Raw genomic sequence first — 22,280 nt, 5'->3', positions numbered from 1 at the left:
GCTATTCAATATGAATGCATCCATCTCCTTCAAAACTGATAAGTACCTAATTGAACAAAGCTTTGTAATAGGATTTTACCAGGTGAACTATGTTGCACCACCCAGGGGCTTATGGTTTGGGCTTTTGTTAATTATTTCCTAAAATAAGATTCTATTGATGTCCCAGTATCTCTTTGTCCCTCGCTATCATTATTACCTTCACATTGCTACTTGCTTCATCTTTTTAAAGCAATTAAAAAAATCATATTATTTCCTCATTCAAACACTTTTAGTGTTTAACCATTGCTTTTACAATTTCAGGACCCAATTTTACCAAAGCATTTGAGATCCTCTGCAGTGTGACCTTTACATTTATTATTCTCCCTACATAAATTTTCCTCTGCCTGAATTGTTGTCCTTTCTTTTACACCTCTTCTTCCCCTAGTCCACCCCATTTTTTCCAATTTAACAAAAGCCTTAGCATACACAAAGGCTTATGCTAAATGCCACCTCAGAGAAACCATTTCTGGTCCCTTTAGTATACAAAATTTCCATAGTATTTTATTTTTCTCACGTGGCGCTTGTGCCATTTCACCTTTTGTTTTAGACATTTGGAAATCATTTTCTTTTACCCTCCTGAAATGAATGCACTGACCTGGAGGGAAGAGGCTATGTTCAGGCGATCTGTTCCAGCACCTCACATATGCTGCATTCGTCAACATAGGTACTCAAGAAAATAAGTGTTAGGTGAAATTATACTCCAAAGCCACGAATGTACGATATTAGGATAGCAGAAGTGAAATATTGAACTAAAACATGAATGAACAATAAAGTGTTTGCATTCTGATCAGTTTTTGAGCGGCTTTGGTAGAGCCATGGGGTTGGGGAGAGTGGGGTGTGGGGTGTGGACTTAAGAGTGAAACTATGTCCACATGTCGACATACATTCAATGTCACAGACTCACCCAAAGCCTCAGAGTTAAGACCTGAAAGCTGTTCACAACTGAGTAGACAATAAATGTCGTTGATCAACATTGTGTGGTATGGGTGGAGAGGAAGTCACCTAGAAAACATAGCTCTAAGTAAGTAGAATAGCCTAGATTTTTATGACATGACTATAACGTTCATGGCATTTTGGCAAGTGAAAAATCCTTAATAAATGAATTAAAATAATTATTCAAAATCAAGTAATAATAACCTCTACCCACCACTGAATTTTTCCAGTGTGCTCCCCCCTTTTTAAAGTAGGCTCCACAGTAGAGTCCAATGTAGGGCTTGAACTCATGACCCTGAGATCAAGACTTGAGCTGAAATCAAGAGTCAGGTGCTTAACCAGCTGAGCCACCCAGACACCCCAAAGTGGGGCCTCTATTTTAAGTGAATTTCATATGTTCTTACTCATCCCCACATCCCAGTGAAGTAGGCATTATTGCTCTTCATCTTACAGAAAGGAGAACTGAGTTTAGGAAACTTGCCCATGGTCACCCAGCTGGTAAGTACTAGAGCCATGATTCCCACCTAGGTCAGTGTCCAAACTATACGTCTTCCTATTTTACCTTATTTTCCCAAACGATCTTCCCTTCAGGTTCCTTTCAAGTTTTCCATGGTTTGACAGTTTGCACATTAGAAATATGAGAGGCACGCTCATGCATCTGCCTGGTCGGGATGAGAGAATGAGTCCTTCTAGTTCAGGATGAGGGTCCTATTCTCTAGGCACCAGGGGCAGATCAACGTATCTGTCCGTTGTATACTGAAGCTCCATCGCTTTCTTTTTGCCAGCCCACATCTTGCAGGTGTCCAACACAAACACTAACAATTTAGGAAGTTAAGGCTGGAGTTCACAGCGTCAATTCAGGCAGGAGGAGATCATTTGCAGTTCTTTGTTGGGCAGGTGTGTATGGTAGATGACTAAGGAGGAGGAGGGAGAGTTCACAGTCACTGTCAGCATGACGAATTTTAAAATATGACCTCACCAGTCTGTTTTAGGGATGCCAAACGTGTTCAAGGACTTATCTGTAAAGTCTGGAAGTAGGATCCTTGTAGAGAAACAAAAGTGAGTTTTTAGAAAGTGACTGGAAAATTAAAAATACTAAAAAAAAAAAAAAAAAATCCACCTCAGCCAGGATGACATCATGATGTAATCACTGAAATCAATTTGTTCCATAGAATCAGAACAAACCCCTCAAATTGACTTCCAGTTCCCTTTTTAAGGGAGATAAATTGGGGCTGGGAGCTGCTATGCTAATATTCAGCCAGATACGAAGTGTGTTTTCTTCGTGACAGACCCCTTGAAATGGGGTTTGTGAAAATGAATGCCCTGCATTCACAAGAACAGCAGTGCTGCTCGGTCCTGCTGGCAATAAATCCAGCAATTGGATTGTGACCGGGATGTTTATCATCTCTCCACTTCCGTGCGCTGCGATGCAAAGCGGGGGTGGGGGGGAGGGGAGGGGAGATGGCTGTAGTTCACCTTGTGGGCTGCTGGTGTCATCCCATTACCGCAGAACCGGGGTGGTGCGCAGTGTGTTTCTATTCAAGCATTTAATACATTAGTCTGTAATTTTTGTCTTGGAGGTAATGAGCCCTGACAGCTTTGGCTGGTGCACGGTAACAATCCCACGTTGGTAGCTTTGAAATTCTTCGTTGCCGAATTCATAAAGGAAGAAATGACTTTTGCAAAATGACAGTAAACATGCTTCATTTTATAAGACATTGTGGTTAACAACCTGAAACAATGAAGTGTTTTTTTGAGCTATAGCTAAACTAATTTGGGCTATATTAAAAGTGCTGATGTGAACGCGGAGCCGCTGTTTTATTTTTGTTTGTCTTGTTTATTTTTGTTGGCTTGTTGGGAAGGGAGAGTGATCTCAGGAAAACACATATGGTCTGATTTTCAGAGACTGATAATAGTGATGATAATAATAATCTCACCCAATATTTTCCCCTCTGTAGAGCCTCATCTTGAAAAATAGAAAGACATCAAGCGGGATGGTTCTTAGAAAGGCTGAGATTGCTGCAAGGTCGCTTGAGCGCACGGATCAGCTGCCGCGGGAGGCAGGAGACACGACCTGCTGCCGAGCACCTCCCTGGCCGTGAGTATCACAGCTTTTCAGTGACGATGAAGCGCAAAGGGGGCTTTAATACAACCGGGAGACCTTTGGAAAATTTATTTTTAACACCATGCCAACAATGAATGGTTTGTAAGCATAATTAATGGAAGAAACCCACCACAGGAGTCACTTTGTAGCTGAAATGAGCTGACAGTCCAAGGTGGCCTGGGAGTTGCGGGCATTTCAAGTGTGGACTGTTGCCAATTTCAATAAGTACATTTGCTAGGTAAACTCCCTTTGAGTACTCTGGTACCCTGGCAACTCAGGCATGAAAGAGAGGGGCCCACTGTTCAGACACAAAGTTTCTCTTTGAAAGCTGCTCAATCCCGAATGCAAACTTCTAAAAAAGAACACCAGAGTCAAAATAATGAATATAGGCAAATCTAAGAGGAATATTACCAGTTACAGTAATAAAATTGTTCCCTCTGTTTAGAATAAAGCCAGGGTATAGAGTGTGAGAAATTTGGGGATGAGGAGCAAAGATGAATTGCTTTGAGTGTCTGTATCTTTGGTTAAAAAAAAAAAAAGTGATCCATTGTGTTTTATTTTAAGATAATTATATAAATTAATCCTTGCCGATAGTTACTGTTAGAGGAGAATGAATAACTTTAAAATTTCAAGTTGACTTGGACAGTGGTTAAAAAACATGAGTTATAGGATTGTAACTACTTTTTAGAAGATACTTAATCACATCCCTGGAAGTTTATAGGCTAGGTTGTTTATAGCATATAATGGAGATCTTTTGAAAGAAAATAAGGGAGTCATGTAGGCAAAAGATCATGTCGCAAGTGGGTAACGTTTTTCTAATAGATATATTTTTAAAAATGGCTTTCTACTTATTCAGGTTTCTCTTTACTGCAGACAAAAATGACTGACTATTGAGCAAATTGTCTGTTTGGAGCTGTAAATGTGTTAGAGATAGCATCTGATGTGTCAGACCAGGAAATGTCCTAAGGTGTTTCTAGGAAACATAAAAATATTCACATCAAAAGAATAAAAAGTTTATGCTCAAAAATGATATTTACATGTAATAGCTGGCCAAACATTTTGAGAGTGTGCTCTGTCCAAATTCTGAGCCTTCAAGAATCCATATTCAAAGCCATCCTATCACATACTGTGAGATTTTAGGCAAACTTTTACTTTGGCTTTATTGTCCTTATGTTAAGTAAGGACAAGTGTTCTTAAATAACCTCCTCCTGCACCATAACATTCACTTTAGCATAAAGAGTTCACCTTGCACAAATATATAACTTTACTTAAAAGTTGAATGCATAGTTGAGTTTATTTTATGTAATCATATTTGAAAACTACTTGAAAGCAGATGTTAGGACCTAATCTCACTCTCCTGAGATACTGCCGTGACTCAAAATGCTATGGAACTCTTCCAGTAGTCTCTAGGCAGGATCCCAAGACTGCCAAGGAATATAATAGGAGACATATACAGTCAGAATGGCAGAAAGCTGGGGATAGGTTTTCAAGTGGATGTAGTCTAAGGAAGACCAATGTCATGCCTCATCAACACAAAGACACAGAGAAAGCCACTTTAGCATATACTAATAAAAACCTATAAAGTTGGATTAAAAAGACTGACACATGATTTCTTATCTTTTAGTTATTATTTTATTTTAGGGACCTATTTTATGAACGACAGTAGCATAATAGAGGACAGTTATTAATGTGCTAAGGGGATTGATAATTGGCTTGAGGCTCGAGGAATCTCAAGATGTTCAGCCTGATGAGAAGTCTTAATAATAGCTATTTTTTGCTAAATTGTTGTATCGGTATTTATTTTCTTCTGACAGGAAATAAGAGGTTTCTGGCTCAGAGACAGACTTTTAATTACAAACATTTTAATCAGTTCCCTACCTCCCAAACCCCCATGGGCTGACATAATGAGGAAAGATGTCATCTGCACATACAGTGCGGACAGGAACTCCGAAATTATGAATCTCGGAGCTTATTTAGGGGGTGATGGCACAGCTGTTACGCCTTACCTCTGGGAGGATAGAGAGAGATAGAGAGAGAGAGAGAGACAGAGACAGAGACAGAGGAAGGAGGATGAGACAGAGCTTCGCTCTATAATATAAACAATATAAATCATCTCTGGGAAGGAAAGCTGCTGATCCCTGGGTCTATTATCTTTTGAACCATAAATAAATAGCTCCGGGTAGATACCTCTGTCATTAACTTTCAAGACTTGTTTGCCATTCATACATCTTTTAACCCAAGTTGCTAGTAATATTTGCTCAATAAGCTCTGACTATGCCAAAACATGAACATATTAATCTAGTGTTGCTTCCTTGACATGTTTAAGGGTCTGAAAAATATTAATAGAAGGGAGGTAGATTTGTTTTATATGGATTCAAATAACAGAAATGGGAAAAGTGAACAGAAGTCCTAGGGACACATATTTCCATTCAATTTAGAAACGAAGATCCATTCAACAATGGAACTGATTTCCTCATAAGTTTGTAGATTCCTTATCCCTGGAGATACACAAATATACTATTTATTGGAGAAACAATTTTTGCAATGGACAAATGGACTAGGGAATCTCCAGTGTTCATTCCATTACTAAGATTCAATGATTGATGTATTTCAGAATGGAGGCATTTTAGCTGCCGCAAGACTCCCCCCCCCCAAAAAACTATGATTCTCTGCCATATGAAGTAAGAAAGGAGGTTGTGTTTTTGGCTCTGGCTCTAAAGAATCATGGTATGGTGTTCTGTGGGCTGCTTCACTCTTAGCACTTGGATATTTCTAGCAAAATTCACACTTGGATGTTTCTAGCAAAATAGGAAGAACATAAATGAAGAAGGAAGAATTGTCCACATGCAGATATGGCAAATCTGAATTTGACTGAGATAATTGTATGGGGCAGATAAGTTAGCATTCTGTACCTACCTCTTACACCAGGTAGTAAGCTCTTAAGGACAGGGAAGTGTCTTTTATTCTCTGTGGTATCTTTAGGATACTGCATAGGATCCCAAACAAAATAGCCACTGAATAAATAACTTTGTAAAAATAAAGTAATAGATGGATGGATAGATGATAGATGTTAAATTTTCTGGAACTTCTTTCAAAGTCTTTTTTTTTTTTCCCCAAAGTCTTTAAGTCGAGTGTAAAGCCCTTGGAAAACTCCAGGGAGAAAAGCTATACTGTCTATTAGCAAGAAAGGCATTAGGATATGTGTACTTATTTCTCTAGTTAGACAAAAAAGAATGAGATTTTAAAGACTCTAGGTTGTGGTCAAAGGGATCTGTGTCTTTACCTGCATACTTTGAATACTTTTTTTAAATAATAAGGTTTTCATTAGTCTTAAATTTAAAAAAATATTTATGGGCTCAGAGGAGATCAGCAAGAGAGAACTGTCATAAGAAATTGGTAATTGATGATGGCTGGTTTGCCAAGTAGAACAAGTGGCTGATGAGTGAAGGGCTCTCCTTCCAGATTACTAAGCTCCCTGGAGGTACAGGGGTTTCAGCAAAAGTTTTAGTTCTTAGGCATGTTGGAAAGGTCTTTTGTTTCAGGAGAGAAAATAGTCTAAGGTTCTTCTGAAATGTAAGACAATATAACTTTAAAGGTCATACAGTACAAATAAAATTAATAAAATTCTGGTTTTAAATTAGAATACTGATGATCATAATTTTCTGAACTTTAACTGAGATACCAAATTTGTCAGGGAGAAGTATACTTATGGCAAAAATGTGACAAAATTTAAAATCATATTGATCCAGAAATTAGGAAACATGCTTATTACACTTGGCATGGTTTAGAATTGAAATAGTGAGGTTGTATTTTGCCAAAACCTGGACAATGACTCAAGGAATCAGTTTATTTAAATTTTTTCTTCCAGTTCTATTGAGATACACCTGACATATAATGCTGTATTGGTTTAAGGTGTACAACATGTTGATTTCATATATGTATGTATTGTGGAATAGTTACCATAATAAATTTAGTTAACATCCATCACTTCACATAGTTATCTTTTTTCTTATGATGAGAACATTTAGGTTGCACTTATTAACAACTTTCAAATATATAATACAGTGTTGTTAACTGTAGTGACCATGCTGTACATTACATTCCCAGAACTTATTATATCTGGAAGTTTGTGCCTTTTGGCTACCTTCACCCATTTCCCCTACCCCCAGCCCTCATCTTTGGTAATCACCAATCTGTGCTGTTTCAATGAGTTGTGTGTTTTTTTGTTTTTTTCGGATTTCACATTAAAGTGAGATCATGTAATATTTGTCCTTCCCTATCTGACTTATTTCACTTAGCATAATGCCTTCACGGCCTATCTGTGTTGTTGCAAATGTCAGCGTTTCCTCCTTTTGCGTGGCCACATAATATTCCATTATAGATGTATTTTTATATATCTATCCATTCATCCTTTGATGGACACTTAGTTTTTGTTAACAATGCTGCAATGAATATGGGGATGCAGATATCGCTTTGAGATTGTGACTTTGTTTCCTTCCGATATGTACCCAGAGGTTGGATTGGTGGATCCTATGGTAGTTCTAATTTTGATTTTTTTGAGGAACTTTCATACTGTTTTCTATAGTGGTGGAATCAATTTACATTCCCACCAGTATTGCACAAGTGTTCCCTTTTCAACATATCCTTGCCAGTGCTTGTTATTTCTTTTTGATAAGTGCCATATGAACAGGTATGATGTGATACTTCATTGTAGTTTTGTTTGTACTTCCTTGATGATTAGTGATGTTGAGCATCTTGTCATGTACCATTGGCCATCTCTATGTATTCTTTGGAAGAATATCTATTCAGATCCTCTGACCAGTTTTTAATCAGAATTTTGTTGTTGTTTTTGCTATTGGGTTGTGTGAATTCTTTATATATTTTGACTATTAGCTCCTTATCATATATATGGTTTGCACACAATTTCCCCCATTCCGTAGGTTACTTTTTCATTTTGTTGGTGGTTCCTTTTACTTTGCAGAGCTTTTTAGCTTGATTTAGTCCCACCTGCTTATTTTTGTTTTTGTTGCCTTTGCTTTTGTTATCAAGCCCCCAACAATCAATTTGGATACCTTTTATTTCTTTTTCTTGGCTAATTGCTCTGGGTAGGACTTACACGACTATGTTAATTTAAAGTGGCAAAAGTGATCTTTCTTTTCTTGTTCCTGATCCTGCACTGAGTATGATGTTAGCTGTGGGTTTGTCATATGTGGACTTTACTTTTAACATATATTCCCCCTGTACCCAGTTTGTTAAGAGTTTTTATCATGAATGGGTGTTGAATTTTGTCAGATGATTTTTATGCATCTATAGAGATGATCATATTATTTTTCCTCATTTTATTGATGTGGTATATCACAGTTAATTTGCGGATGTTCAACTGTCCGTGCATGCCTAGAATAAATCCTACTCGATCGTGTTGTATGATCTTTTTAATGTACTGTGGAATTCAGTTTGCTAATTTTTTGTAGAGGAGTTTTGCATCTACGTTCTTGGAAATTTGCCTCATGGAATCAAATTTAAGGAATGGTGTGGTTGGTTTTATTTTCAAACCTCATTTCCCCCCATTATCATCCTTTTCCCTCTCTTCCTCCCTCTCTCTCTTTTTTTCTTTTTCCCTTTCCTTCTGTTTTCATTCATATCTGACACATATTCCTACATGTGTCACACACCATAGTTGGTACTGGGACGAGTGGTGAAATGCTGAACATGGTTTATTTAATCATGAAACATACAGTCTACTAGAGAAGTTATACTCTAAAACAAATGAGTGTTTTTGAAGGGTGTTAAGGGTGTATGTAGGATGAGATAGTTTGCCAAATGGTGATGATGTATTTATGCTTCCTTAGGCATTTTCTCTTGGATTCCATTAATTCTATTAATAGGCATTTTGAGCACAAATTATAAACTTGTCACTATTCTAGGCACTGATGATCTGCCTCTTTTCCTACCATTTGGTGTCTCCTCTCTCATTCTTTTTTTTTTTTAATTTAAGTTCAACTTACCAACATATAGTATATCATCAGTTTCAGATGTAGAGTTTAGTAATTCATCAGTTGCATATAACACCCAGGGCTCGTTAGATCATGTGCCCTCCTTAACGCCCTTAAAGATCACCCAGTTACCCTGTTCCCCTCACCTACCTCCCCTCCAGCAACCCTCAGTTTCTTTCCCATAGGTAGGAGTCTCTCGTGGTTTGTCTCCCTCTCTGATTTCTTCCCATTCCATCTTTCCTCCCTTCCCCTCTGCATTTTTTCCTACATTCCTCATATGAGTGAAACCATATGATAATTATCTTCCTCTGATTAACCTATTTCACTCAGCATAATAACCTCCATTCCATCCACATCAATGTAAATGGTAGGATTTCATCCTTTCTGATGGCTGAGTAATATTCCATTACACACACACACACACACACACCACATCATCTTTATCCATTCATCTGTCAATGGACCTCTCAGCTCTTTCCGTAGTTTGGTTATTGTGGACATTGCTGCTATAAACATTGGTGTGCAGGTGTCCCTTCCTTCCTTCCTCCCATCCTTCCTTTTTCTTGTCTATCTTTTTTTTCCCTTTTCTTTTCTTGAGTATAATCTTACTCTCCCATGCCCAGATATAGTAGGAAGGAGAAGTGGTGTTAATACTTTTATCTACTTATTTTTTAATTTACTTGTTCAACAGACATCTATTCAGTAAACATTTGTTGAACAGATATCTAATGAGTGTTTAGTCTTTGTCAGACACTGAGTTAGGTTCTGCTTTTGATGTTCTCCTTGCTCTTGTTGTCACTTTTATACCCTTCGGCTCTCAGGTATATGCTACCTGGTTGTTAACCCAGTGCTCCTCTGGTTGCTGTTTTCTTCCGAACTCACAGGTAATCTACCTTCTTCATTGAGGGCTTTGACTCTAACATGAATCTTCTTTTTTATCATATCCTCTGACATCTGACAATGGCAGCATCCATATGGATAAATTCATGCTCTCCTAAAAGTATTGAAGAACTTATTCTTTAATTATTTCTTTCTCCAAATAAATATCTCTCAATTTATGTCTTCAACATAGAGCAAAATTAACTGGGTATAATATTGACTGGCAGTTGGTGTTCAACAGATAATTTTCCAAAATTTTTATTGGTATTCAAGAATATAGTATCTTAATTATAAATATTGTATTTTTCTACTTAACAATACATTATCCTAACTTTAAGCTTTTAATTTTTTTAGGTGACTAGAAAAATATGATGCTTAAATCTATTTACAGTATCTGTGACTTTCTCAAGATGATTAACAAATGATTCAAGTAAAAATATGAATTAGGTTTATGAATATTTTAAGGGGCAGTCTTAATACTTTATTATGATCAATAAAGAAAATAAAACTTGATTAACAACAGTGTATTTAGCCATAAAACTCTCAGTTGGTTAGTTGCAAAGTTGCAAGTAATAGTTCATTCAAAACCTTAATGGGATGTAGTATTAAATTGATCTTAACTGTGATTTATTACTTTGAATAAGATTTTGAAGACTCATATTTGAAATAACCTACTGGAAAATTTTAGTGACTATGTTAAAATTTGATTATATGATATATCATTCAACTAATTAACTCGAGAGAGATGAAGTTTCTTTTATTAGAGAAGTAGTCCTTTTTGAAAGTAATGAAATTGAGCATATAGTTAAATTAATTTCATATCATATTTGCTTGAAATGTAAACTCAGCATATTTCTAGTGATAGAAATGTTTAAAGTACCTGATGTTAACAGGTTTAAATTTGGTGTTACCACTTTGATAGATATGAAATTCTGGCTATACAATAAGTTGATGATATCTGATTATTTGCTTACACTGGACAAAACGTGGATATATTGCTCTCAGGTAACATGAAAGTGCAAACATCCTTTTTGTGTGAAATAGGTTAAAATAATGTAATTCACTTATAAATTTTATTTATAAGGATGATCTGTAAATTGTTGGATTTATAAGAAAAGATGCATTGAGGAGAAATCATAGAATACTTCTTGGGAATAACATTAGCTACTTTTGCTCCTTGAGATAAAAATGCAACTGCAGAGTCAAGTTAGACCTAAATTTGAGATTATTTGTTAGAGTAAGTTATGTCTTATGACCTTTGTACAAATATACTGAGAGTATATCAGAAATGTTCTTATGCCATGGTATTTTAATTTGTTTGGCTTTTATCAATATAATTTAAGTTGGTTCAAAAAAAGAGATTTCTAAGATTTTAGAAAAAATTACATTGTAAACATCGTAATTCCAAACCTAGGAATAAACTTCAGTTGGTCATGTTGTACGATCCTTATTAGGTATTGCTCAGTTATATTTAATAATATCTTGTTTAGGAGTTTTTCAAATGTGTTTTTGAGAGACTAGTTTGTAATTCTAGTTTCTTTGGTCCTCATCAGCTTCTGCTTTCGAAATTGTGCTAGCTCCTTCCAAAATGTTGGGGCAATTTTCTTTCTTTTTATCCCCCCTCTATTATATCAAAGGGTTTATGTTTGATGGTTAGGAAGAATTCATGGATAAGGGTATGTGGGCCTGGGGTTATATTTTTGGCAAGGTTTTAAATAATGGATTCAACTAGATAGTTATGTATTTTGGTTTTCTGTTTTATCTTTGGTCTGTTTTACTGAACTGTATTTTTATTTTATTTATTTATTTATTTATTTTTTACTAAATTGTATTTTTTTACTTTTTTTTTACTAAGTTGTATTTTTAAAGGAATTTGTCTATTTCATCCAAATTTTCAAATTTGTTGGTATAATATATTAATATCTGTTTCCTTTTGATATCTATAGTTCCTTTTGTCTTCCTTAAGTTGGTAATTTGTATTTTCATTTTGTTTCTCTTGCTTAATGTTACTAGTAGTGTGTAGAGTTTATTAATCTTTTTAAAGAGGCACATACGGTTTAAATTTTTTTTTATTTTACATTCATTACCTATTAGTGATTTCATTGATTTCTGCTTTTTTAAGTTTTGATTTGCTGTCGTATTCCAGCTTCTTAAAATGGAAGCTTAGATCTTTGATTTTTAGCTTTTCCTCTTTTTTTCATATATGCACCTAAGTCCATAATTTTTTCTATCAGCACTGCCTTGATGGCAGCTCACAATTCTCAATATGTTTTGTATTCATTGTCCTTTGAGTTAAAAATATTTTAAAAATTTGTTTCCATTTTCCACTTGAAAATAATCTTAGTTTTGCTTCCTTTCTTCATGTATTTGACAGAGTGTTAAAAAAGCATTGTTAGATATGTTTTCTTGCTTGAACAAATTTAGTTTATTATTACAAAAATCTATTATTTTCTAGATGAGATGCCAGCGAAAAATTTCATTGCTAGGCATCAAAAAAGTGTCAAGCAGTATATATTGCCGAATATCAATTATTGACATTTTTGACTTGTCAGTAAAATTTTACTGACATCAGGAAGTTTTATTTGTTTTGTTTTGCTCTGTATTGTTTTGGAAAACACTTCCATTGAATTTTATAAGGCATTCATGGTATTAATACAACTATATCTATTATGCATGTGCAGTTTTTTTTAACTTAAGATTTTTAAATGTATGTGCATATATTGTATTAGTCTGCTAGGGCCACCATAACAAAATACAACAGACTGGATGGTTTAAACAATAGCAATTTATTTTCTTACAATACTGGAGGCTGGAAGTTTAATACCAAGGTGCTGGCAGGGTTGGTTTCTTGTGGGTTCTTTTTTTCTGGCTTGTAGAGGGCCACCTTCTCACTGTGTCCTCAACATGGCCTTTCCCCTGTGTGCATTCTCGTGGTATCTATTCCTCCTTTTAGAAGGACACTAGTCCTATTGAGTAGGACCCCACCCTAATGACCTCATTTAACCTTAATTATCTTCTTAAAGACCCTATCTCCAAAAATAGTCACATTGGGAGGTAGGACTTCAACATATTATTTTTTGGGGGGGACACAATTCAGTCCATAACATATGTATCCTTATATATTTTTTAGCATTACTATTTCCTTACTGTAGCAACATTGCCCTATATGTAGTATTGCATTATAATAAGGTTAAAATACGTACATTATCTACCTACTTTTTATTAGTTTGAGCAGGCAGCTAATATAAAAGCATAAGAATTATTCAAAGGAATTTAATCCTTTTTTTTAACCATAATCTTAATAATTAAGTATTTTAAAAATTCTGTCAGAAACATTGATTTAGATTTCCCTTTTTGGGTGTATGGCAGAAGAGATGTACAATATGAAATATTTTAAAGACATTTTAAATGTATTTTGGGGGAGTATACAAATAAGTAATTTTGAATTCAGAAAAGTACTGAGTACTGAAAGTACTGAATCTAATATATATCCTGAGGATCTCTGTTTATCATTGAGGGCCTTTTCCAATTCTGATGGATTTAGAGACACCTTATTACCTTGCATAAATCAGGATCCTCTGAGATGATAAGCAAGTGGTGAATTAGAGATAGTTGCCTTGCAGGGAGTATGGGGGGAATTGTGTCTGTTTTATTCTTGGCTTAAGGTAGAGTAAGAAAAGAAAATGTCACTCCAAAGCACTTGTAGCCTAAGGTAAGGATTCATACCTTGTGAATTGAGTTGAAAATTTAGTTGCAATTGATCTCAGGTCAGATGTGACCCCAGAAGCATGGAAGAATCAAACGCAAACATATAAAAATTGACAAGACGGTTTTAAGAAAAAGAATCAAATAAAACTTCAGTATTAGAAAATAGTATACATAATAATTGAACTTAGAAAATAAATGGCTCAGGGGTGCCTGGGTGGCTCAGTTGTTAAGCGTCTGCCTTTGGCTCAGGTCATGATCCCGGGGTCCTGGGATTGAGCCCATCGGGCTCCCTGCTCCATGGGAAGCCTGCCTCTACCTCTCCCACTCCCCCCTGCTTGTGTTCCCTCTCTCGCTGTGTCTCTATCAAATAAATAAATAAATAAAATATTTAAAAAAAATGGATCCTTAAAATTCAGGATGGCACTGACGAAGAGACTATTAGTGGTTTGAAAACTAATACAAAGAAAATATTCACAGTTAAGAACAGTAAAAAAAAAAGAAAAGAAAAGAAAATGTTAGATAGGTGAAGGACAGATTGAGAAGATCTAAAATACAGCTCTTAAATGTCCCAGAAAGGGAGGGGAGAATAGAGGATATACAATATTCAAAAAGGGGAAAAAATCAATGTACACTTTCCAGAACTGATGAAAAACACCAATCAAAAAGCTTAACAGATTTCAGAACAACAAATCAAAGAGAATGTCTGAATGTAATCAGAGAAAAAAGAGATTAGTTAGGAAGGAACAATTAATTAGCCTGCTAACTGATTTCTCAGTAGTAATAATGGAAGACAGAAAACAATGGAAAGGCATTATCAATGTGCTAAAAAAGTAATTATCAGTTTACTATTCTACACTTAGTAAAATTATCTTTTAAGAATGAAGATAATATAAAGATATACTTAAATGATAACAGAATGTATTTACAACCAATAGACCCCCATTAAGTTATTTCTCAAGAATGTATTCCAGAGGAAGGAAAATCATAATATAGTTTATTCTTATTATTTGTTGCAGTTATATTCTATTAAGTTGCTGTGAACACTGAATTAGCAAATACAGAATTATTTCTTCTAGTGGAAATAGAGTCATGATTCTGTGAGTATCTGGACATAACATTTTTGCCAGCCAATCAATATATGTTTTATGACTGTTTTATGAGTGTTTATATTTAAAGATGCCTTATTTAATGTATATTTTTGATTCATTAACATTGATCTCCTGGCCAACAGCACTATAATTCATACCTGAGCAAAGCTTATCTAGCATACGTATTTTCTTTGGAAGGGACACCACAGCTTCACTGTAGTTAGGGACACAAGGCAGAACCTCAGGACTATGCTTGGGGTTACTTAAACAGTGAAATCACCAACAAAAATGAGAAAACACAGCACTAAATAGACCACAAAAAGGATATTTGTTTATAGAATGAGAACTGAAAGAAGTGCCACCTTGTTCAACTTCAGCTGGGAGTGCATGCATTAAATGACTCAAGTTTTTTTGCTGTTGTGAGCTGGTGTGTGTGGGCAAATGACTACAAAAGTGCCACAATGGCTAATTTTGGGGTTACACACTTTAGTAAGTAGGTAAATTCACAAATATAGAATCTACAAATAGGAGGATTGACTCTATAAAGAATACTTGAGCAGGAAGACATGGTCAACATTTAGATTATGCAAAAAGTGAGTATGATATTAATATTGTCTAATTTGAAGACATAGAAGCAAGACAAACTAAATTATTGTCAGTTTGCGGTATATAAAGGAAATAATTGCAGTTTAAGCACTGTGGTGTCCTTGTTATTAATAAATTGATTAACCATAGATTTTGTCAAGTATACATTTGAAAACTTCTTTGGAAATAGAATATTATCTCCTTTCTGCTAGAAAAAAAATGGAATGAGAGTTAAAACTAAGTTTGAAATAAAAAAATCAAATAGTAGATCAACAGGGTGCAAAATAAGATGATAGAAAGGAATCCAAATGTATTAATAATCAAAATAAATTTAAACAAAGTACAGCTTCCAGTTAAAAGACTGTCAGATCTACATATATTTATAATAGTTCAATTAACTTCCATTTATAGTGATTCAGTAAAGTTGAAAGTAATGTAAAAAGATGAACTAGAAAAATACGAATTGGATGAATATTGCTATAGGTATACTAATGCCAGATAAGATTAGTTTGAAGTCAAAAAACATTGCTAATCATAAGTCTATCTATATTAATTAAAGAGTCAAGTCACCAAGAGATGTAGAAATTTTAAACTGTATGCAACTGATAATATAGTTTCAAGATACACAAAGCAAAATAATCAGAAATGCAAGGACAAACCCGTGTAATGGGAGAGATTAATTAGCTCACCTTTTTTAGTGGTTACTAGATCAGTGAATAAAATGTCAATAAAGATGTAGATGATTTGAGCAAGCTGATTAAATAACTAGATCTCATGGATGTGAATAGGATCATACAACCAACATTTAAAAAATAAAGATTCTTTTCAAGCACACATAGATCATGCAAAAATGTTGATCATGTGGTAAGTCATAAAGCAAGTCTGGGTTTCTATCAAATATTTGCTAGTATCCATGTCAAGTCATCTTATCAAAAAGAAATTAAGTTAGCTTCAAAAATGAAACAAAGTACAAAATGACACATTAGGATATCAAAAAACATACCTCGAAATAATTTTGTCAAAATGAAATTATGGGACATAGAAATATTTACAATGAAATGATAATGGAAATACTATATAACAAAATTATAGGCCCAGCTAAAACATCCTTTCAATCAGGATTAGATTTTTTTCTGTAAGGCCCAAAAAATAAATATTTTGGGGTTTGTGAACAACATATGGTCTCTGTCACATATTCTTTTTTATTTTGTACTTACAACCCTTTAAAAAATATAAAAACCATTTTTACCCTCGGGGGCATACAACATGCATGGAGTTGGCCTGTAGTCAGAGTGTGCCAATCTCTGATTTAGAGGGTTATATGTAGGTCTTCATTTTTTTAGTTGAAAGAGAGAATGACTAGAAATTAATGAGCTCAACATTCAACTTGAAAATTAATGAAAGACAAAATCAAAGAAGATAGAATGAAATAACACAGATAAGAGTAAATTAAACTAAAAATACACTCGATAAAAGGATTGGTATATCCAGAAGATGGTCCTTTGAAGTGATGAATAAAATTGAATTAGTGTTTAACTATTTAATTTGGTCAAAATAATATATAATCTTTTTATCAGATGGAAACATATACTGATGTTTGTTTAATCCTGGATGTCTTGCAGTTGTGGAATAGATTATCATCTGGGTATCAGGAAACATTACACATGAATTGTTGGGAGAAAGAGCACTCTACATATGACCTGATTGATAATATAATCAAATCTGAAGTGCTTCTAGTATCATTTGACAATAGGATGATTACAGTAAAGAAATTATTGCTTTGGATTAATTTTAAAAATTATTAGGAAGCAATTCCCAAGACTCCTTAGAAAACAAACTCAAGGTGATTACAAATTACTTTTTCTTTTTTTTAAAAAAAAGATTTATTTACTTGAGAGAGAAAGAATGAGACAGAGAGAGAGCATGAGGGGGGTGCTGTCAGAGGGAGAAGCAGACTCCCTGCTGAGCAGGGAGCCTGCTGAGGGACTCCATCCCAGGACTCCGGGATCATGACCTGAGCCGAAGGCAGTCACTTAACCAACTGAGCCACCCAGGCGCCCCACAAATTTCTTTTTCAATATAGCAGATGATCAGCAGATAGATACTGCTTTTCTACCATGTGACAAGCACCAAGCTAGGCATTTTGTACGTAGTGGAGACTAATTCAATGTGGTTTCTGACCTTATATCCATTAAGAGTCTAAACATAAACTTGGCATATACATAGTTTAAAAATTGAGACATATTAAGAAGGAAAACTCAGGATGTTATGAAAAAGGAAAATAAGAGGGAACAAAGTTTTATTGGGAAATAGAGAAATTCTCTTCATGAAAGAGATATTTGGATGGAAAGCCTGAATATGAGTAGGAGTTAGCCAAGTTAAAGGTGGAGGCAGGGATGAGGGTAGGCTAGAGGCTATGCCAGCAGCAGCAGCTATGATGTCTCCTGATTTGTGGAATGAAGGAGGCTAGTGTTTGTATTATATTGTGAGAGAAAAGACATATACGATGAACAAGATTTTATAGTTAAACAGGATAAATCACACAGATACTGAAGGACTTGGCAAAGAGCTTGGATTAAATTCTTGGATGAGAAGTCGTAGAATGTTTTTAACATTAAAAAATAGTATAGATGCTAGGTGGCAAACGGTTTATAGGGAATAGAATTAGGGAGGCAATGAGAAGCTTCAGAGATCAGGTATGGTGGCTTGGGCCAGGGTTGCAGCAATGGAGACGGTGAGATGGTAAGTTGTGGACACATTTGTGATATAATATGGAGATAGAACTGCCAGGTTTTGTGGATTTGCTATAGAAAAGCGAAGAAATTCTTACCTAATGGCTTCTATTTGAGTCTCACAGAAGTATGAAATGAGATTGGCAACCGAGAGTGATTTAATTCTGGCTGCACAGTAGAATCATTCAAGCACTTTAAAGACACTTTCGACTTTGTCTGAACTCTTGATGGTGGTCTAATTGGTCTGGGGTAAGGCCCAGGTATCTTTAAATATTTCTAAAAAATTTACCTCGGGTTAGGGCAGGCCCTCACTGGGGGCAAAAGTGGAATTGGAAGTGCAATTGAAGTTGGCAGTCACAAATTTGAAGTGCTGGAGCTCTTCTCTAGTTTTAAGACTGGGGCACTGAAAGAACAAATGGTTGAGTTTAGTTAGGGGTCTTGCTGGTCAAGAGGGTTGGAGCGAGGGAGGCTCACATGAGGTATTTATGAGAGCACGATTATGAGGATGAATCATGGAATCTAATGTGGGCGAGGAAGGAAGACAAGGAACACTTGCCCATAGAGAAGTGGTGGAGCCACTAGGCAAGGGGTCTCCCAAAGGTCATTAGGTGATTTCAGGAGGAATAGCAGGGGCAATTTGAGGGAGAAGGAAAGAGAGTATGTCTGAGTGATTTCTGACTTAGAGGATCCAGGAGGCTACTTCTTCTACTTCCAGGATAGAATATGATAGTGACAATGGCCGAAAAGAAAGAAGTACCCTCAGGGTGTATCTGTGTATCACTTAAAGCCGAAAAGTAAAAGGGAACATTTGAGGGTACAGGTCTTTTGCCTTATGTGTGTTACTTGTTGTTATTGTCATCATCATTACCCTGAGGAAAATTCACGTAAGGCACCAGAGCACACTTACCACGAATACCTGAAATCTCTCATTTACTGGGAAAATGGAAAATTGTAGGAGGTCCAGAATTCATCATACTTAACGTTGTCTACCTGGAAGACTAAAAATTGGACTCCATTCTGTATGAATTCTTTGGAACACAATTTGCGTTGTGGGCATGGGGTACTATCAGGAACCTTAGAGCGACTGGTCGTTGACTTAGTATTCTATACCATAGTGGCTAAAAAGGTTCTTCCGTCATAGTGCTTGGCTAAAAGTCACTGCTCTGCCACTTACAAGGTGTGTTACCTTGGGCACGTTACTTAACTTTCTGTGCCTCAGCTTCCTTAGCTGTAAAGAGGGATAGCAATCATACCATCTCATAGGGTACTATGCCAAGCCCTTAGAATATTCTCTGGCACATAATCCTTCAGTGTGCTAGCTATCATATGCACGTGTACACATTGATAGGTAATTAACAATTTTAAAACCCTTAAAAAAAAACATTAGATCACTTCAGACCCCTACTTAAAAACCTTGGCTGCCTTCCTGTTACTTGGGATTAGATCAAACTCATCCCTGTGATTTGGCTCTTTCCTACTTCTCCAGTCTCAGGCCTATACATTGTCCCCCTCACTATCCCTGAAGGTCAGTGCTCCAATCTCTCCCAGCCATTGGCATTTGCAAAGGTTTATGCTCCACAGAACTAACACTCCTCCTTGGGACTCATTTGTGTTCCTAACATCCCTGGTGCATTCAGTTGAGCTTCGCTCGCCCTTTTTCTTAAGGCTCCACATTTGAAAATAAGAAGAAACACCCCTCAGACCCATATAAAGAATCACAGCTTGAAGCATGAAGCTCTCAAACGCAGAATAAAACACTTCAGTATTTAAAAGTTAATCAGCATTTTAATTACTGAGCTTTAAGCCTTTATTTTAAAAGGAGAGGCAAAGCACATCCATGCTGACAAACCGAGTTTGTGTCTGATGTTACTTGAAATGTCAATTAGAAACCTTTGCAAGGAAAATCCGAAGCAACACAATAATTCCATGGTACAAGGGGAAGGATCCCATGGGAGTGGAGTGCCCTTATCTGATGGCTTGTGAAGGCCTGCGGGGTTTGGGGTTACCAGCACCCCGGAGCCAGGAGGTGGGGTTCTACAGGATGCCTTGGAAGAGCAGCATATAGACTGTGTCAGGACTGTTCCTCTGCCAGCACAGCCTTTGTTCCTGGCGTGCGAGGAAGCTAAGCTGGCTGCAAAGGAAGAGTGACATGAGCTCACAGAAGTGTGGGCTTTGATTAAACCATTATTCTAAATAAAGCTCCTTTAACTCCTTCAAAATCCAGAGTTGAAGTGCAGGGTAGGGTGGAACCCAAGTATTCTCCCTTTTCCTTGCCACCCTCCAATAATGGCTTGTTTAAAATACCCATTTTTTTTTTTTTTTTTGGTGAGGTTTTGACAGTTCTTAACTCAGCAGGCACTTTGTTTCCTGTCAGTTTCCCAGTCTTTTTCTGGCAGTCTGAACTATTTCATTGTGAGGTCTGTTCTGCTAGGGAGTCCTGACTTGAAAATTATTCAGGGTCATAGAGGCCTAAGTATTTTCTGTGTGAACGACAGAGATTTTGAAAGGAAAAATAATCTGTTTTCTTAAGCAGTGGTAATATCCTAGGGCTGTTCATTATTTTGTACTTTGTTGATCAATTTTTCATTCGTAACTGATTTAGCCAACTTGTTCATCCATTTCCCTTCAGGAAGCTCTGTTATAGCCCTTCATTTACATACTGTAATGTTGTTGGTGCTGTCATTGCACATACACTAATCTGTTTCGTAACCTTATAAAAACATTTGACAGGGATGACACATCTTCCAGAAAGCAGAAAAGTACAAATGTGGGCAGGCTGTTGCTGGTTTACAAAGGGTCAGTTTGAAATCTCAATTTCTGTACAGTGGTCTGTGAATTTCTCGTATGACTTAATAATATTATTGGTTTTCCACATAAAAGAAAATAAATAATACATTTCTCTTAACTTCAAATGATTTGAAAACACAGGACTGAGGGGATGGAGGAAAAGATAAACTGCAATAAGTATAATATTAGAAAGATTTCATAAATGTGGAAGCTGGAAAGAATCTTAGCAATCACCTAGCAAACCAATTCATTTTGCAGATGATGAGATTAAGGCTCAGTCAACTAAAAAAAAGGTGGAAATGGGTCCAGGGCTTCTAACTCCCAGGCTCATATTCTTGGTTTTTCCACTACCCAGCTGCTGGTCATTAAATGCTCCAAGGAGCCTCCAGCAGCTGTAATTGGTCTATGTGACTCTTATCAATTAAAATAAACCAAACAACAAATTAATCACTCCCACTGTCACGTTCCAATAACAACTTGAAAATAGTTGCAACAATTTCACATTTTAACTGTTGGTTTTTGTATCTGTTTTCCTAATTAGATTGTCCCTAAGGTGGGACATGTCATTCTCTTTCTAATATTCTCAGGGCTTGTACTATATCTGGCAGAGAGTCTAGGCTCAGTAAATGTATATTGAATGGATACCAATCTTATATACCTATCATATTAGGAGGAAGAAATTTCAGTCTCTAGCTATGGTAGATATTTCAAGAGATTTTCCCGAGGTATGCTATTTTGTGTGCTGTTGACTCTGAAGTTGTAGCAAGACCTTTCACTTAGGCAGCTCTTTCTTACATAAGTGAAAAGAGAGAACAGGGAAAAAAAAAGTTTCTGAAAATAACCACTCCAGATCTCAATATCATAATCAAAACAAAAACACAAGAACTTGTAAATTATTAAGTGATTGCACTTTGTGTTCATAGAGCGTGTTTAATCTCAGGAACTCCCTGTGCTTTGGAGAATCCACTCCTTTATCTTGACAACACTTTAAAGGAGGATGGGGGTAGTATTATTTTGCTAATGGAAAAAAATGAGGCTCAGTGGGGTTAAATGATTTGTTTGGGGTTGCACAAGGCGCATTCTCTCTTTGTTATTTGTTTAGAAGTTGCTTCTGAAAAGCATTGCTGCTTTACTGTAGAGAAGTTATTAGATAGCAATGGGTCTGAACCTCTTCCCTGGGATTTCCTGTTAACAGAAAAAGTTAAGATGCTAGTTAGGGGTTAGGTTGGGCATTTTGCCTACTACATCTTAATGAAGATTTCATTTTGCAAAGAGATAGAAACCAGAATGATTTTGTTTCTCTGACCCTGATCTACTCCATCTTCCTCCTTTCCCCTAACAGCTGGAGCTCTTTGCCCTCCACCCTAAACTAGCTTGCTTGCTTGCTTGCTTGCTTGCTTGCTTGCTTTCTTTCTTTCTTTCTTTCTTTCTT

The 22,280-nt window shown here is 36.1% G+C and overlaps 1 long non-coding RNA gene across 4 annotated transcripts in view; it reads left to right on the top strand.

The window, feature by feature from the left end:
- The first annotated feature begins 2,466 nt into the window (after positions 1 to 2,466).
- LOC141370353 (uncharacterized) overlaps positions 2,467 to 22,280 on the top strand; it is a 471,200-nt gene continuing 451,386 nt past the window's right edge. For all 4 annotated transcript variants that reach the window (XR_012374341.1, XR_012374335.1, XR_012374349.1 and 1 more), the window contains exons 1-2: positions 2,467 to 2,598; positions 2,931 to 3,070. This is a non-coding gene — a long non-coding RNA (uncharacterized lncRNA). The remainder of the gene's footprint in view (positions 2,599 to 2,930; positions 3,071 to 22,280) is intronic.

Source organism: Callorhinus ursinus, unplaced genomic scaffold (assembly GCF_003265705.2).
Source record: "Callorhinus ursinus isolate GAN/ISIS: 27379988/994484 unplaced genomic scaffold, GSC_fseal_2.0 scaffold1, whole genome shotgun sequence".
Taxonomy (NCBI): domain Eukaryota; kingdom Metazoa; phylum Chordata; class Mammalia; order Carnivora; family Otariidae; genus Callorhinus; species Callorhinus ursinus.
This window is presented reverse-complemented; position numbering and strand designations above follow the sequence as displayed.